General features: G+C 38.7%; 1 protein-coding gene across 7 annotated transcripts in view; it reads right to left on the reverse strand.

Moving 5' to 3' along the window:
• Window positions 1-15,428, reverse strand: part of NIPBL (NIPBL cohesin loading factor) — a 157,709-nt gene extending 142,281 nt beyond the window's left edge. For 6 of the 7 annotated variants that reach the window (XM_059836613.1, XM_059836610.1, XM_059836612.1 and 3 more), the window contains exon 1: window positions 5,994-6,133. The gene's annotated coding sequence lies outside the window, so the exon portion shown is untranslated. Of the gene's footprint in view, window positions 1-5,993; window positions 6,134-7,421; window positions 7,529-15,285 lie in introns of those variants that run through there. The other variant, XM_059836606.1, reaches the window with a different exon arrangement.
• Between the last annotated feature and the right edge of the window lie 2,299 nt (window positions 15,429-17,727).

Genomic DNA, 17,727 nt, shown 5'->3' on the forward strand with positions numbered 1-17,727 from the left:
TATACCATTTCTTGTTATTCACAGGATCACTGCCCCATATATGGCACATGACATATATGCCATGAAACACAAACTTATAAAGTGCCTCATGTGGAACATAACACTTTCCTACTAAGGAATTTGAATAAAACACACTTAACAAAACCAGTGCATTGAGAAGTTTAAAATTCAAGACATCTTTTGCCAAAACTGACATTTATGAAAAACAACTCTTCTTAAAAACAAGCAAAACCAAAAGCAGAAAAAACAAAACAAACTAACAAAAAACCTCCACAAATGTACTATCACAAAACAGAAAGGAATTAAGTTAATAAGACTAAAGTGCTACTTATTCTGCCTGTTCCATAATGTACTCACAGCCCCCGAGCCACGCTTTGAGCATGATACAAAAAGCCAAAGAGGAAGAAAAAAAGTTCAAGAACTTTTGTGCCTGATACAATTACACATTTGGGCCTGGACTTCCTACAGCCCAGAAGTAATCTTCTGGCTAGGAATGCACTTACTACACCTCAACAGCCTTGCTTCACTAATAGTCTTAGAGGAGCCTGACAACTGACTGACATCGCAGTGGTCTGACCACTGTGTGTAGAGAGGGGCTCTCAAGCACTATACATCAAGGGCAACAATCATCTGGTAAAGAGACAGAGCTTTATCCCCAAGATTCCCAACCCAATGCTTAGGACACCCTCCAACAGGAACTAGCAATCCTAGAGAGTAACAGTAACAGTTTGTATCTCTATGTTCAACATTGTAGCCACAGCAGTCAATTACCTGAGCGACGTGAGTTAATGATCTACCCTGTTCTCTCTTCTCCCCAATAAACTTTAAGATATAGACGGTGATTCTTTTTTAGGTTCTCAGGACAGGCAGTCTGTTTTTTTCCAACTGTTGGCATGATCAAAACAGTTGAAATTTAATAGATATTTAAGGCCTCCGGTGAAAACCGATTCTATACTTCTTAGGGTTTCAGGAGGAGAAACAATGAGCCTAAAAAGTTGAAGCGCAGAACATATATGACCACAAGTAAGGCCAACAAAAACAATGTTATGAACTTCCTAAGTGCTGCAAAGTAACTTTAAAAATCTGAAGAGTAAAGCATGTCACAACAGATAAGATTTATAAGCTTTTAAAATTCAATATCTGATTCTATTTCAGTCCTTCATCTGTAAAATTGAAGAAATATTTTACAGATGTGCAAAAACAAGACTCTAGGAAGTCTGCAAAGCACCTTGTTTTGAGATAACTCTACAAATTAAAATATGGAAACACTACAGCCTTCCTGAAAGACTGGGATGTACAGAGCAGGTAATAAGGCAACAGGCTACACACTGAATGATAAGTATATAAACTAGGTTATAAGAGTGGTCAGGGACATTTCACGTGCACTGGATGAGGCACTGAACCGGGGCTGCAAGGTTGAATACTGTGGTGCAGTTAAAGGCCCAGCTCCTCAGTCTGCTGTTTCCTTACAGGACTCCCTTATTTTGCAGGCTAGGGTGTTCTGACACCCACATTGCATGTCTACATATACATGCTGCTACAAAAACCAGAATGCTTAAAATCAAACACAGCAATAAAATGAAAAATTTAGTTATCTACTCATATAAAAAGAATCTGAGATCTCTGGTTACTTACACTTTAAACTGATACAAATTCTAAAGGCCGCAAAATTAACTTCTTCTACAATTTTTTATGACTTCAACATGAAAACTGGTCTTGGATATTTACATTCTTTTGAAGTTATTTGTGTAGACTAAGTAATCACCTTAAAATACAGTATTAACCACATTCAATCTGAATGGAATCCCTTTCAGTTTCCACATACAGATGGGCTAAAATCCTTTCTTCCCTCCCTTTTGCTGGGGAGATTTTACATGGTTAACAGTAGGGACAGGAAGAGAAACACAAATCACAGGTCCTGCACAATCCACTCAAACGCAATTTCCTTACTCATGGGGTGTCATACATGTCAATGTAAAGCACTTCTTTCACACCTTTTGGGGATCAGGATCAGCTACTATGTTTGTAATACAAAGAAAATAAAAATACAAATGTAGATGAATTATATTAAGAAGTTTGCAATTGTTAAACACTTGTTTTCTTAATTTCAATAATACTTCCTTTTTTACAATAAAAAGATATCATTATTGTACAGAGTTATTAGCAACAATACATGGGTATTAACCTATTTCAGGCATTTCCTTGCAGATATCTCTCTACAACTGCATGTTCATTACTGCTGATGTTTCAAAATCAGAAGCCAACCTAACCTCAATTACTTCTAATAAAGACAAATGAAAAACAAGATCTAAAATAAATGGTATGATACTGAAAAGGCTATTCTTTCAAATGTTAAATATTCTTAGTGTTTTGTGATGCTAAATAGCCACCCATACCTGATGACCCACCTCACACCTACCAGTCAACGAATGCTAAAGCTACAACTACTCAAATTTTTCTGATTAAGTATGCCCAGGGTTATTATCCAAATTACACATATTCATGAATATTACATACTCCTCTAACATACTTTCTAGAAATTATAAAGTTGTGAATTTGATTACTTGATTTCTCTCCTAGGTCTAGATATTCAGGATAATAGTACATATTTTTCTCTCTAGTTACAGCAATTGTCCAGAAACTTCATATGTCTTGTGCAATTTTTATGATATATTAATATAAATGTGGTATAATCAGTTTAAAATTTTGTAATATAATAGACATGAAAGTCCAGTTGCCACAGAACATATAAAAGTAGGAACGGGATCTCTAGCTTAAATCAATCCATATTTTTCACCTAGTATCCTCCAAAATATAGTTTATTTATATTGTAGAGGACTATATAAAGGAAACACTCAGGATTAAAATTATATTACCTTAATAATCACACTAAAACCAACACAAACAAAAAACTTCTCTCCTAAGGAAATTACTATCTATGGCCTTGATTCTGCAAGAAGAGCTGTAGGAACATTTATGTACACGGAGTCTCAAACATAAGGTTTCATGGGGTACCTGTGCTCTCATGTAGAGTAATGATTTTCAAAAGGGTTTCGGTATAACATTTGGCTTCTCTGATCTGTCTGTTGCTTCTAAGTCAAAACTTAAACATTGCAAATTTAAAAAAAAAAATATTTTACTGACATGCCTGTTTCTACGTTTTGATTTTTAAAAAGTATAAAACCAGCTTGAATCAACAGCAAAAGATTTCAGGAAGGGATTTTTGTTGGAATAACCTTAGGTAAAATATTCAAGAAGTTGAGGGGAAAAAAACAACCTGTGCAGAGGAAGTAAATTCAAAATGCACAAAGCAGGAAAAAGTACAAGACAAAACGTAGAAAGAAGCATTTTTCTATTTTTGAAAAAATAATAGTTACAACTAAGATCTTGAGAATAATTAATTTTGTATTTCCATAACATCAATAAAATACATACATTGTCCTTAAGCAGCTAACTGTTGTGATAAACATTTAGTAGAAGCTCCTAACATCTGGGAAAAAGTAGTATGCAAGTGTAACAGGCCTGCTTCACGCATGCACACACTCTCAAATATGTTAAAACTTGTAACTCAAAAGAAAAATAAGCCCTCTTATAAATCTCTCAACTTTAAATATTTCTGTAAAACTATATAAACTGATCAAGCAACTAATTCAAGATTAACCACATGCAGCTCATAAGAACAAACCCAAAAAACAAATTACAAATAAAAATAGACATCTTATATTTCCCTTTATAAATATAAGTATTCTTCATTCCAGAAAAGTGCATCCGTTCAGATTAAAAAAAAAAAAAAATGGTGCTGTAAACACAACCACACAACCCTGGCAAGATAAACTTGACAGGAACTGTGTAACTACAGTAGCTCATTTCCTGCTCATATCGAGAATATTTAAAGCAACCCTTCTTAAAGGAAAAATCAGTCAGAAAACTTCACTACTGTTAGCTTAACAAACACATTCTTCTTAGAACGGCAGCCGCCCGAAACACAGACGCAAGAAATGCTAGTGCTGTAATGTCGCTTCCTGATGATGAAAACTACCCAAGAACTACAACTACTTCTGCACAGTCCTTTCTTTCCTGTGAAGCAGAGTTACACTCGGTCTCCATGCACACTACGGGGCAAAAGCAAACAGCAATTCCGCTGTTACACACCGAGGTGGGGACAGTTAGAGACGACTAGTGGCTCCCTCTGCATTTCACAAAATTTAAAAAAAAAAAAAAAAGCTGCTTTTTCGAACTGTAAATGGTTCCTCTCCACGCACGTAGGCCTGAGGCCCTGTTGCAAACAGTGTCTAACAGGACCAGGCAGCACAAAGACAGGAATGGGAGATTAGTGGGAGGAAGGGAGGCCGGGATTGGGGCTCAGCAGGATCTTCTGGCTTTTTAAAATTCAAACTGCTCCCTGACCAATACAAATCACGGACACGCTACTGACTACTACACGGATTTACAGCATTAAAAACACGCCTTCTACGTGACAGCTATATTAACTTCACCCTTTTAAACATGTATCAGGGCACGAGGGAGGCACGACAGCAGAGCTTCATTTACAAGACTCTGAACACAATGCACCAGAAAGTTACTCTATAAGATATAGTAACCATGTATTATAACAGCAAAGCTACCTGAACAACTAAAAAACCTGCTAAAAATGTAACAAAGTATGTAATATCACAAATCGTTTGCCACTAACAAATTCCTCTCTACAAGGATGAAAACTTTGTATCTTAAAATTTCCTGCAGTAATTTCTGTAGAAGTATTTTTATTAGTTCACAGGGTGTTTGTTTAAATGTGCCTGAGTTTTTAGCAACACTTACAACTCTACCACTTATAAGTCAAAGATTTACTTTATTGTAAATCAGCGACTATTTATTTATAAAGACCTGAGACTAATAAACAGTCATTTTCAAAACACAGTTGACCTGTAGAAATGACGCCTAATTACATATTCAAACATCATGGACACAAACAGCCAATAACAACCTGGGTATCTCAGTGTGATATAGCCTGGCAAGAAAATATGCTACTTTTTAAGCATTTGTCACATTTCACTTAAATAAATTTACATGTGACTCTGAAGTACTTTGGTTAAGATCTCATCTTCACCTTGGTCCCTTAGGTCATAAACACAACACTTTACACACGATCCCTTGCCTGGTTTACCGTTTGCTAGATGGAGAAAATGGTATTTTTTCCATTAACATATATTCCCGCACCATATACAGGACACAGACACCAAAACTGTGCAGAGTACCTGATAGAATATGCTAGGCTATCTGTATTTCTTGGGTCTGCAGGTGTTTGTGATATGTCAATCATCCTTCAGGCACTATTTAATGCTATAAATATACTAAGTCATTAACATACTAATCAATAATGTTTAGAAATTAAACATCTGCAGATTATAAAACCAAAAGCATTTAAACTTTTGAATGTTCAGAACACACTTGGTTAGAAGAATAAGGTAATGGCAAAGACAAATGGCATTTTTGTTCCTGAGTATTTACATTGTCTCTCCTCCTCTATGCCTCCACTTACTCCTGCCCCACTTCAGAGGGCTGTCTGCACTGGGACCCTCCTTCCTTGCCCTAGGTGAAGTTGTAAATATGGGAAAGGATCAGTGCACAATTGCGACTAATTGTATTGTTTCCTCCTCCTCCTCCTGCTCTTTTCGGGTTGAGGCCTGTCACTGAGCAGCCGCTTCGCCTTTCTAATCCCCGAGCTGGAGTAAAGGCGCTGGCCGGCGGGCCTGCGCCCTCCGCCGGGCCTGGGCCTCCCGGCAGCCCGGCACGAACCAACCTCCTCCGCCAAACCCGACCGAGCAGGAAGGGGGGCTGCGAAATAAACACCTCCGGTTGCCACTTACTCCCCTCTACCCCGGATAACAGCTAATCCCCTCTGCTCCCGGCAGTGCTGGGCCGCTGGGCTGAGAGGCCCGGCCCGCTGCTGAAGAGGGCAGGGAGGGGAAGGGGAGACAAGGAGGGGGGATTACCTGAGCAAATCGGCGTCTGAATCCAACGAGAATCCGAGAGAGGGGGAGAGAAATCCGCCCCCCTCCCTCCTCAGAGGAGCCGCCGCCGCCGCTGGGCCGCCGCCGCCGCCGCGGAGCAGGAGGAGGAGGGGAGATAATATAACAACAATAATCCGGGCCGGGAGGGGGGCTGGCTCCTCTTCCGTCTCCTCCTCAGTGCAGCGAACATGTAGAGCCGGGGGGTGTGCGGCCGAGGCAAATCCCTTCCCCCCGAGCCTGCTTCACAACATCAACACGGGTCGGGCCGCGCCGCGCCGAACCGGTTCCGAGCCGCGCTCCGAGCCAGGGAGAGCGGAGGGTGGCCGAGAGGAAGCGGTGCCAAGGGGCCGCCGCCGCCGCCGCTCCCTCCGAGAGTGCGAGCGCAGGAGGGCGGGGAGGGGCGGCCTGGGCACGGTGAGTCGGTACCGAGCGGGGGGGCAGAGGGAGAGAAGGGCGAGGAGGAGGAGGGGGAAGGATCCTGTGTGTGTCTCTCTCGCTCCCTCTCAGAACAAAATGCCGACCGGAAGTGCAGCGGCAGGAATGACTCCCTCCACCGGCGCCAAACACCAGCAACCTCCCCTTCCCTCCGCTGCCTCCTCCTTGCCCGATCGCTCCCTCGTTCCACCAGCGCCGCTTCCGCCGCTGCAGCTGGAGGGGCTCCCTTGCCTCGCCTCTCCCGGCAGAGCCTCTCTTACGTAGCTCCTCTCCCTGCTGCACGACCTTCTCTCTTTTTCTCCTTTTTTTGTTTTCCCCCTCCTCCCTGCCTTTTGATGCGCGGAACGAGACCGAAGTTTAATGCTTAAGCCTGCGCTGAGGATTTGTGAAGAAGGGATTCTCTTGGAAAAATAATACACGTTTTGGTGTTTATTTTTTTGTCCTGCCTAAGCATGGTGGAGAGGACGAGGAGGCGGAGGACTGCAAAAGGCTGCCTTGCAGGAGGCAGACCTGGAAAGGGCCCTTAAACTGAACCCTCAAAGGCGGCAGCCTCTGCGAGGTGGGACACTCGCTGGAGTTACTGTCGCCGCTCATGCCCTTTCTCTGTGGATGTGAAAGGCCGCGCCGCAGGAACCGAAACACCCGCTGCTCAAAGCATTGCCGGGGCGAGGGATTTCCAGATGGACATACGGAACGGGAGTGGCTTTCAAAAACGGGCTTTTTGGACGAGAACAGGGGAAAATACTGATGTTCAGGTGAAATGTCCTTCGCTGGAGGCTGAGGCTCCACCGCCACCAGATTTACTGGAAATATTTTAATTGTGTGTTGTGAGGGAGTGCTTGGATAAAGAGCATGTCCTAATCTGAAAGATTTTCTGGTGTTCCTCTCTACAGGTAAAACTGAATAATTATAGCACAGGATAATAATGAAGAAGAATTTTTATCCCATGAATTAACTATGTCTTTTAGTACTCACTTAATGTCGTTTGCTGCTCAGTACTTGGACAAAAATCCTTTCATTTCTAGAGGAAGCACTCCTTGTCTGTCGACTCCAGGAATCAGCTGGACACAGCTGTAAATCCCCTGTGACATATAAACACACCCTTTCAGCGCTGGATAAATGTTATTTGCACAAAGGGATAATATCTTACACCAGTGCACCTGATCTCTCCAATGCTTAGGATTTTCTGAATTGTGCTCTGTCTTAATATAGCTTTCAAATGCCTCTCCTATGTTTAAACTACTACAAAATTAATAATTTTGGATGAATCAAAGTTTGGTTTATAAACTTGTGTATATGCAAGTGTATGCATTTTTGTTTAAAAGTGTAGAAGTGAAGATGGCACTGGAAAACATGGTAATTCAGTAGTGGAAATGCTATTATTCTAATGGTACCTATTAACAGAGACAGAATAAACTAGGTTCTGAAAAAAATGTATTACAGATCTTTGTTCCAAGTTAATATAAAAGGTCCAAATCCTGTAATCGTTTATGCATTTTTAACTTGAAGTTATTAATTTGAAATAAAGGGAAATAATTGGTGTTGCAAATGAAGTTTGTCCTTAAGTCTTTCCGCTTACTTTAATATATTGCAACTCTGTAACTCAAGGGGAAAACTACATTCTCCTGGAAATAAAATATAATTTAAGGAACTACCTATCTGGAGTTCACATAGCATATATTTATGTACTTATACATCTACGAATTTCCAGGAAAATGTAATTCTGAAATTACAAAGCTCAGGAATACTATTTCAATCTACTTCCAAGTGATTGTTACCAATTCATGTTGATGGAGTCTTTCTGTGATTTTAGTAATTATTTAAGTAATTATTTTTTTCTTAGTTGGTGAATTAATATGTAAATAAAATACAAACCATTGGAATTTTAAATTTCAAATGCCAAATACGTTTTTTTATGGTTTTATGGTCAGGCATAACACCTATTTGATTATGGTTTCAATGAGAATATCACTAGACCGTTTAATGCTTTTAATATACCATTCAGTGAAAAGAACTTGTAGAAATGGCTCTTTTACTTGAGTACTATGCTGTATTACCTGCACAAGAGAACAACTAATTTAAACCTTTAGTTCTTTTAGAAGGTGGTGTGTAACACGTATGGGTAAATCAGGATTTTATTTTCCTTAAGGGAAATAAAATATTTTTATTCCACTTTTTAAAATGAAAGATTGAATTCTTTGACTGCATTCAGAGAAGCAGTTCCTTGTATTCTGCTTCAAAAGCTCACTCATGACAGTTTATTGCAGAATGGATGTTCACTATATTCCTAAAAACACTTTAGTATGCATAGGGTTCATGTCATTATGCCTGAAATGACCAGAGAAGTGATAAATCAAGTATTTCAGATTACCTGATAACTACAGCAAAAGCCTTTAAACCTTATTTCTGTTCCAGGCCTTAGTCATGGGGTGGGGATGCCCTAATCTGTATGGGAGGAGCTATGGAGCCATGCAACCATGACTGTAGCACACTAAGGAGCATACACTGCGTGAACAAAGCTGGTTGCAGTGTGGAGAAGGGCAGAGCTCTCTGAACTCCCCTGACAAATCCACACGTATATAGTCCAGAAAATGAACTGCAACTTTCAGGGTAAAGCTTTAGAACCTAATCCTGCTCCCTTTGATGTCCAGGGCGAATGCTTCTTTTGCCCAAAACAAATGACTGAGTTCCCATAAATTTAAGCTATTTATCCAGTCTGTTACTCTAAGACTCAATTTTTGTTCTTCAAAGTAAATCTTAATTCAAAAGGCAGAAATTAAAGATCTTCATGGAGAGAGCACTCAACCAGTTTTCACAAAATATATGGAAAGCTGTAGGTGTGTCTCTTGCTGCTATTTGCAACTGCTGCTGCTGTGTACTGAGATAAGCTTTATAAATGCAAAGATAGTATTGGTGAAACTAGAGAAGGGACCTCTTTTGCCCTCTTCACTCTTATGTTAACTTCCCTGACTGCTACATGTTGTTATTTAGCTTCATAAATTATGGACAGCATGTAATACTGGACACCTGATACCATTTTTTTCTTAGATATGATTGTTGTAATTTGTTTTTTTTTTTTTTCTGTATAATTAATGAAAAATGCATTGATTTTTATCATTTTTGTCTCTTTAAAGGCCAGTATAACATTCAAGTACCTGTCATTTTAAGTTGTTTACCTGTCATTTTAAGTTGTTATGTGATGCACAAGCACTGTGCATTCTGTTTACCTCCTAGTAACTTACAGGTATGTATATTACCCATACTACAGTATACATATTTCTAGGTAGATTTTTAAATAATTAGGACATGTCAGTAAAATAATTTTTTAATTATGACTGTTTATTTTATATACTCTCTCAATAATTGGAAAGAACTTTCCTATAAAAAGTGCTATCTTGTTATCTCAATACAGTAACACAATCATTAGCTATCACCCTAAATTTAAGTACTCTGTTTAGAATCTGGTGTTAAGGCTGGACCACACAATGATTAGGAAGAAATTAATAACATACGCTGTATGACAAGTAATACAATATTATGTTCTTTGCATTGCATTTAGTTCACAGGAACAAATAATAGCACCATGTAACTAATTGACTGGGGAATATTCACTGTGGAAAGTAAACAACCTAAATATGAAACTCACAGTGGTACAGGTTAAATAAAAAGCCAAAGAAGCCTGAGGAGTCAAGTATTTATATAGTTACTTGCTTTAAGTTTACAACTTCATGGAGACAACTGATTTTTATTTATTTTTCCTGGTAAGCCAAAAGGAGGTAATATTTTTTCCTTCTTCTAATTATTTAGCTTAATTGACTCACAAGAATTTAATATGAAATTAAATTGTATTTTTCATTTTAAGTGACAAACTTGCATTATCTCTACCATGTTAAGAATGAGCTTCTGTTTGTACACAGTAGGAATTCTATGGCAGGCATATATATTAAAATGTACAATAATGTTTCTATGGAGAAAAAATGACAAGACAAAACTCTGCTACTTTCATTTGAATGTTAAAGTAAACTCTTAATTATGCAAAGTACTAGGGATTCTGAATAAAGTTAAAATAATGACAATGAAAACATGTAATTTAGGCTATAAAGTATACATGACACATTATATAATTGAGAAAGGCCAGTCATAGACTGCTGGACAAGTAGAATGTCCCAGAATTGTTATACCAGGGCCATAACACCAGACCTAACAGTAGCTGACTTTTTAGGTAAGATAACTGATCCGTTACACACTGCCAGTGATGTTCTTTAGGCTCTTTTCTCACCATTGCTGAACTTCAGAAAGGAGGCAGGTATCATTCCTGATACCTGCCGTGATTTCCCATAATTTTTGAGGTGGTTGGGTTTTTTTTTTTATTTTGTTTTCTTGTTGTTGTTGTTGTTGTTGTTGGTTGATTGGTTTTGGGTTTTTGGGTTTTTTTGTTTGTTTGTTTGTTTTTGTTTGGGGGGGTTTTGTGGGGGGAGATACCTTTTTGGTTCTTAATTTGAGAACCAAATTGAGATGATACCTATCCTCTCAATTTTCTTGGTTTGTCTAGGCACTGGGAGGACAACTTACTGTCATGTTAGCCACATAAAAAAATACTCTTTAATTTCCTAAAAGACTGTTATTGAGGCCCACTAAGAAAAATTTTAAGACAGAAATACAAAAACATTCAAGCTCTTTTTTTTTTTTTTTTGTTTCTCCGCTTTTTAAGAAGTAAAGCTAAATCAATACAGAACTTCACAGGCCAGTAATAAATGTGGATATTCATCTTCTGGCAAAAGACCGAAGTTGAAAATTGGCCTTGAGGGCTGTTGTACTCAGCTCTGTATTCAGAAAGTCATACTTCTATGCATTTAAAAAGTTGAGAATATCATAACATGCCTTGCCATTCAATTTTTAATGAACTTGCCAGAAAAAGAAGATTTAAAACAAAGATATGATTATCTATATAGCATATGTTTAAAAAAGTGTCTTGGGCTCAGGCCTTTAAAAACTGCTTCCTTGGAAGAGAGAACTTCCTGATTCTTCAGAAGTGTTAATTATCCTCAGCCAAAGCATGAAATGGCTACATATAAATATCAGGTTAAACATGCCTGGGACTGTTCTCTGGCATTGGAGCTTGTAGCCACCTAATGTTCCATGTTTTACCTAGTCACGTGCATGTTTTGCCCATTGAGAATGGTTCATGACTAACACCAATGCCTAAATTGTGCACAGGAATTGTCTGGGAAAGTGCAAGCTGGCATGCTTTGAACCTGTGCCAAGGTCTGTTCAAACACTTTAATATGCAATTTTTAGACAGATTTTTTCCAATGTCCATGCATGTTCCATTTATGTTGCACTTTATAGACACACCTAAAGCAATCTTCTCAAAGTGACTTGACAAAAGGAAGGTAAGAAGAAACTGTAGTTCCCCATCTAGGGATAAATCACATTCACATTTCTAATTATTTCTTTATTCAAGCAATTAATGACCTTATAATTATTCAAAAACCTGATAAAAGTAAGTTGATTGAAATTTGCGTACCAGTTGAAATATTTGTTCATATTAAGACATTTTAAAAAGTCCTACACAGTGTCTAAACCAAACTTTTAACCTGTAGCAGATGTCCCTCTTGGTTTAGACATCCTGTGGCCTTTACAAAAGGATGTTACTGTGAGATTGGGAGGGGAAAACATATAGTGCAATAAAATGAAAAAAGCACAAGTAACTTTTGCACTCCTTTGGGTTATGGCTGTCAACATCAATTTGTAATGAAAATTACTTCTGAAGCCTAACTTATTGATTTTAAAATAAGAATAAAAAAGGAGTAAGGATAAATATAACATCATCTGTTATTTTCTGAATGTTGAGTATTCCATTTATAACTTTTATTTTCTTCATTTTTTTCTTTTTTTTCTTTAATGTAGCTGGAAATGTGCTGGAAATTTGCTTCTCAGCGTGTCCACAGGGACAAATAGCACTACAACTACTTTGACAGGACTTTAGAAGATGTGTGGATGCTCCATTATTGAACCAGAAATCAGTATAAATTTATCACTTATTTAATTTCTCACAAACTTGCAATACTGTGCATTCTGAAGCACAAAGCCATTTAAAAATTTTTGTTTAAACTTTTGACAGGGACAATAAGTGGTCCAGAAAATTGAGCTGTTGACCTGGAGAAGCTCAAATCAAATGCAAATATATATCTCTGGCTAGATGATGCAGCTTAAAAATCACATCAAAATGATCTATTTATGAAAAATGTCCTTTTTTGGATCGTTATGTATTTGAATTCCTGGGCTTGATATTTACATTTCTGTATTTATCCTCCTCTATTTTAAAAAACATGTTCAACTTCCTCAGATTTCTTAAATATAATTCATCTTTTAAAAGATGAATTCACCATAGAAAATTTTTGTCCCAATGGTATAGGTTTGGAGAAATAACACACTAAGCATAAGCAGTTTCCTTAAAGCTTATAGGTAAGTGGAAATAATTTTAAAATTTTGATGATAATGAAAGACCACTAGTGTACACAGCATTGTTAATTTGTAGTTTTAAATTATTAGTGTACATTTTATAGGTTTGACAACTTTTTCTACTGTTGATTGCATTCTGGTGTGAGTACTCATATGAAAAATGATACAGTGACTCTCCTGAGGAGGCTGTGATCTGTTTACCTGTGCTACTGCTGGTATTGTTTTCCATGCTGGGTTCAATTTATGAATATGGTCTGTTATCCATAAAATTGCTGTTAGATAAAATGCATTACAGCTAATTGTCATAGACAGTGCTCTTCAAAATCACTGTAAGTAGTTAAACTTTCTGACAAAAAAGAACCAGTTTCCACAAGAACATGGGTGCATGTCACCACCAAAAACAAAGACACCTGTGGTTAGCACATGTTTTGTTGGATATTTGAGGATAGGCATGTGTGAGAAAAAGAGATGTAAAATGCCATAGAAACAGATGCAGAGAAGACACAGATACCCATACACAGGCCTGAGCAATCACTGGGAAAGTAGCTGTAAGAAAAGCAGAGCAAGAGAGATTCAAGATGACTATCAACCAAAAAGGAGCTGAGACTTTGAGTGAAACATTCACATGGTTTCAGAGGAAAAGAATGTACACACAATCTTTATAAATAAGAGTGCATCAAAGCATCTGATGCCATCTATTTTTTCTGACTAGAGACACTGCACTAACCAAGTCAAATTAAGTAAGAATTTTAAAGACAGTTGCCAATTTTAAAGACAGTTGCTTTCTAAATAGATCCATAAATTACAATGACCTGTCAGCTTTCAAAATATGCATTTCCCTGTCAGGAAAATATGTGCATACACATCACAAAATACTTGATACGCTTTCATTCTAGTGAAAGTATATTCTAGACTTTTTCCTAAACTTACTCATTACTTTCATACCTTCTATTGCTGTTTCCCCTCTTTTTCAGACTTAAGAAAGTCTTTTGTTTATTCCAGGCTACACTAGTGATTACTCTTCTCTGGTTAAAGTGTTTTCCTCCTGCATTTCCTTGGGCAATGTTTATCTTTCCTCTGCCATTAGGCTGTGTTTTCCCTAACGTTTTGGATTGTTTCCTTCTTACTTGCTCCCAAAGGTTAGAGGGAGCATACAAAAGTCCTTACTTTATTTTCCTATTTTGATTTTTCTTCATTGGCAAAATAATCCATGATGTGAACCTCTATCTGCTTCACTTAAAGAATCACTGGCTTAAAAAGAGGATGTCTCTATAACAAATTATCTTACTGGGTTTATTTTTTTAATCTTATAAAGTGTGTTTACAGAATAGCCAAATGCCCAAAGAAGAATACACTCTGAGTCAAAAGTGAATGAAAACTGGCTTTGGTGGGTATGCCATTTTAATAGTGTAGAAGAGGAATTTGTGATTGAATAATGTTTGGATAAAAAGTTCAGTCAAACAAGGGATAATCAGCTGGAAAAGAGATTATTTGTGAAAGCCATGCTATAAATTTCTGTTTAAATTATAGAATAGCACAAAAAGTATTTAATGAAAAACTGCAAAAAAAATTTGTTATATATGTGCAGACCTAAAAATATGATCTTTCCTTTTCTAAATTTTTTTCACACCAAATTTCATTTAGACTAGTAACTGCAATTTGTTTTTTAATTTAAAATGTAAATGTTCTGCTGTGTTTTTGATTGTCTGTAAATAACTTTGCATATTGCTAAACCTGGATGTTGCCTCATAAACTTCAGAAGTACTGAAGTTAACTGTCCAGCCTAGGGCCATGCCAAGTAGAGATGTTATCCATGTCTGAGTTTTCCTTAAGAATTAAATTTCAAGAAAAACTGATCATCTAAAAAATTAGTGATAGACGTATGTTTAGGGAGTTTGATTTGGTTTTAAAAACTAGATTTATAAGGTAAATGTGTTTTTTTCTAGTCCATCTGAATTTTATTGGGAAGTATGTTTTATTTTACACTTAGTCATGATATCCTTATCATCCCCTTTTTTTTTATATCTTCTCATAAATACCATCTAGAACTTGAAAAGTGAGAAAAATCCTTGGTATTCCTTTACTGTTGATGATTAACTCAAAAATATAACATGGGGGAAGGAGTGTCACGTATATGTCTCACGGCCTGGCTGTGAGGCTTTGTTTCATTATGATGGACATTGTGTTTTACATCTTTCCTGCGACCTTCATGGTGTTATGAAGTTAGTACAAAACCATGTAACAACTGAACATTCAAGATCTACCAAATTGATTAACTTTAGCAGTTACACCTTCTTCTTCTTCCTTCTTACTCCTTGAATAATCTTCCCTCCCAACAATAAAATTGTGTATATTTAAATGAAGATTTTCTTACCAGGCCTCTACCAGCTTTACCCTCTTCTAAAAGCAGTTCAGAGATGTCTATATGAGACTTCTTTATGGCTGGTGTTCTTCACATGTAATAGATATAATCTGTCCAGTTCCCAAAAATTTCATTCAAAATGCTATTTACTGCTGTCAAAATGCCTGAAATAGAAAATTTCACATGTAATGTCTGGGAAGCTATAGAGCTGTAATAACCTGGCTATAGAAATACAACTACATGTTTTGGTAGCTGTAGAATAATATTTAATTATTGCCCCTAGGAATTTTGGGGGGAGGGGGGTTCCACCTGCAGAAATTTTAAGGATAACCTCTTAGAACTCTCTATGTGCCAAGTAAAAATTTACAGTACTGTTAATCCAATAGGTTTTCTCCAGCATATACACTTCCCTTTAGTTGCAAGAACACACTGCAACTTTTTAAATTAAATGCTATTTTTGGTGATGTAGAGCTCAGGAAAGATTCTGGATTGCTAGTCTAGTGCACTGAGACCCTTATTTAGCCACAAAAAAAAGCCAGTGCAATGATTAAAGCTCACTTCACAGAGCCGTTTCACTGTTGCACCCCAGAGGGGCGAAGGTTATAATGTAGTTCAATCTCTCACACATTTCTCTGAAATATGTGGATTCTCCATCTATACTATGTTACCACAGTATTACTGAAACAATACTGCAGAGCTGGTACTGAAGAACAGTTAGGCAGACAAGAAATCTTCTTATAAATAATACAGAAGAAAATGTTACAAAAATTAATTTGGCTTCTCGAAGACAATGCCCCTCCTATTCCCTCATTGTAAGCTCTAAATTTGTTGACACTTTTAAGTTTTGGAGTTTCTCAAAGGAAGTGGGCTTGGCATTTTATAGTTGCCTGGGAAGCACTGCCCATGTTTATGATTCCACAGAAATATTTTTAGTATGATGGAAAGCTCTCTATCACTAAAAGCTGCTTTTAAACCAGCTCTTTCATAAGACTTGAAGCACCCCGTTTCCTTCTGTCAGACCTAAGAACCCAGCTCCTCACTTGCTTAATTCTTACCATTAACAGTAAAAAAAAGGCCCCTTTTTTTTTTTTTTTCGTTCTATACTGACATATTAAGTCGATCCTAAAGAACACAGACAATGTCTCTAAGACACTCCAAAACACTGGCGAGAGCAGATGTCGAGGACGCCTTCCGCCTGTTCGCGAACCGCCTGGGGCGGATCTCAGCCCCGGCTCTCCAGCACTGCCTGTGAAATCCGGCCGAGTTACTCGCGTTTATGCTCAGGACTCCCAAACCTGTTTGTCACATCTCTTCCACTGGGCTCGGCGCGACAGATTCTAAAATTATTTGAGCTAAAGAAAGCCACTGACCCCTTGACCGAGCAGCACCCCGGCTGCTCCGGCCGCTTCCCGCGCCTTTGTCACCTCAGAACCCTCCTGCCGTCACCGCTCTCCTGCCCGCCCTTCCTCCTCTCCTCCCAGTCCCGCTTAGGCAAACAAGGCCTGTTACAAGCAGCCAGGGAAGAGGAAGACTCTAGCGAGGATGAAAGGAGAAATTAAAGTGTATCTAAAACTCCTAAAGCGCCCTGCGAGCCCCAAACACGCTACCGGGGTGCCGCCTTGCCTCCTCCCTCAGACCGGGCTGAGCGCAACTTGCCCACGCAGGAGAAAAGACGGAGGTGCCCTCAGAATTTTACCTCAGGTTCTCCTCTTTTAACTCACAGACCTGCTTCTCATGCTTTATAACGACTGCTTATAGCTTTCCTTTTCGAGTCTTAACACTATGTGGTAGCGAATAATTAGCAATGTGTATGTGAGTCCCCCCTCTCGAGGTAATGGAACAGTCCGCCGGGTTCCAGGATCCGAGCCTTCTTGTTTAACCCCTTTCCTGCCGATCCCAAAGAATCTGCCTGGAGGAGACGGGGGGAGGGAGCCTGCCTCGGGGTCTGCTACGTTGGAGCACTGCGGGCAGGTCAGGGTAGTGAACACACTTCGCACAGGCTGTGTGAAGCAGGGGGAAGCGACCACCCACCCACAAAACGGCCTTAAACGCCTTCTGATAGCCTTCCAACACGTCTTCGTCGTGTTGTGGAAACGTGTGACAAGTTTTAAATAGTAATTGGTAAACTGGCGTGTGTGTTTGTGTCTTTTTTGGTTGTTTGTTTGCTGGTTTGTTTGTTTTTGTATGTTTGTTTGCTGGTTTGCTTGTTTCTGTGATTCCCAGTAGAGAATTTTGTAGACGCTGTATGGACGGCGCCTACCTGTGCCCCAGGTGAGCATTCTCCCCATCCCTGCAGACGGAGCGTCGCCCCCGCTCAGCCCGGGGAGCGGCTGCTTTCCTCCGGGGGGCTCAGGCATGTACGGAAAAACACGCTGTGAAAAGCCAGCGTCCATAAAGGAGTAAAAGGAGTCCTGCAACTTCACTCGCATAATGGCAGAGAGTCCACCCGGGCAC

The sequence above is a fragment of the Haemorhous mexicanus genome, chromosome Z (assembly GCF_027477595.1).
Source record: "Haemorhous mexicanus isolate bHaeMex1 chromosome Z, bHaeMex1.pri, whole genome shotgun sequence".
NCBI classification, from domain to species: Eukaryota; Metazoa; Chordata; class Aves; order Passeriformes; family Fringillidae; genus Haemorhous; species Haemorhous mexicanus.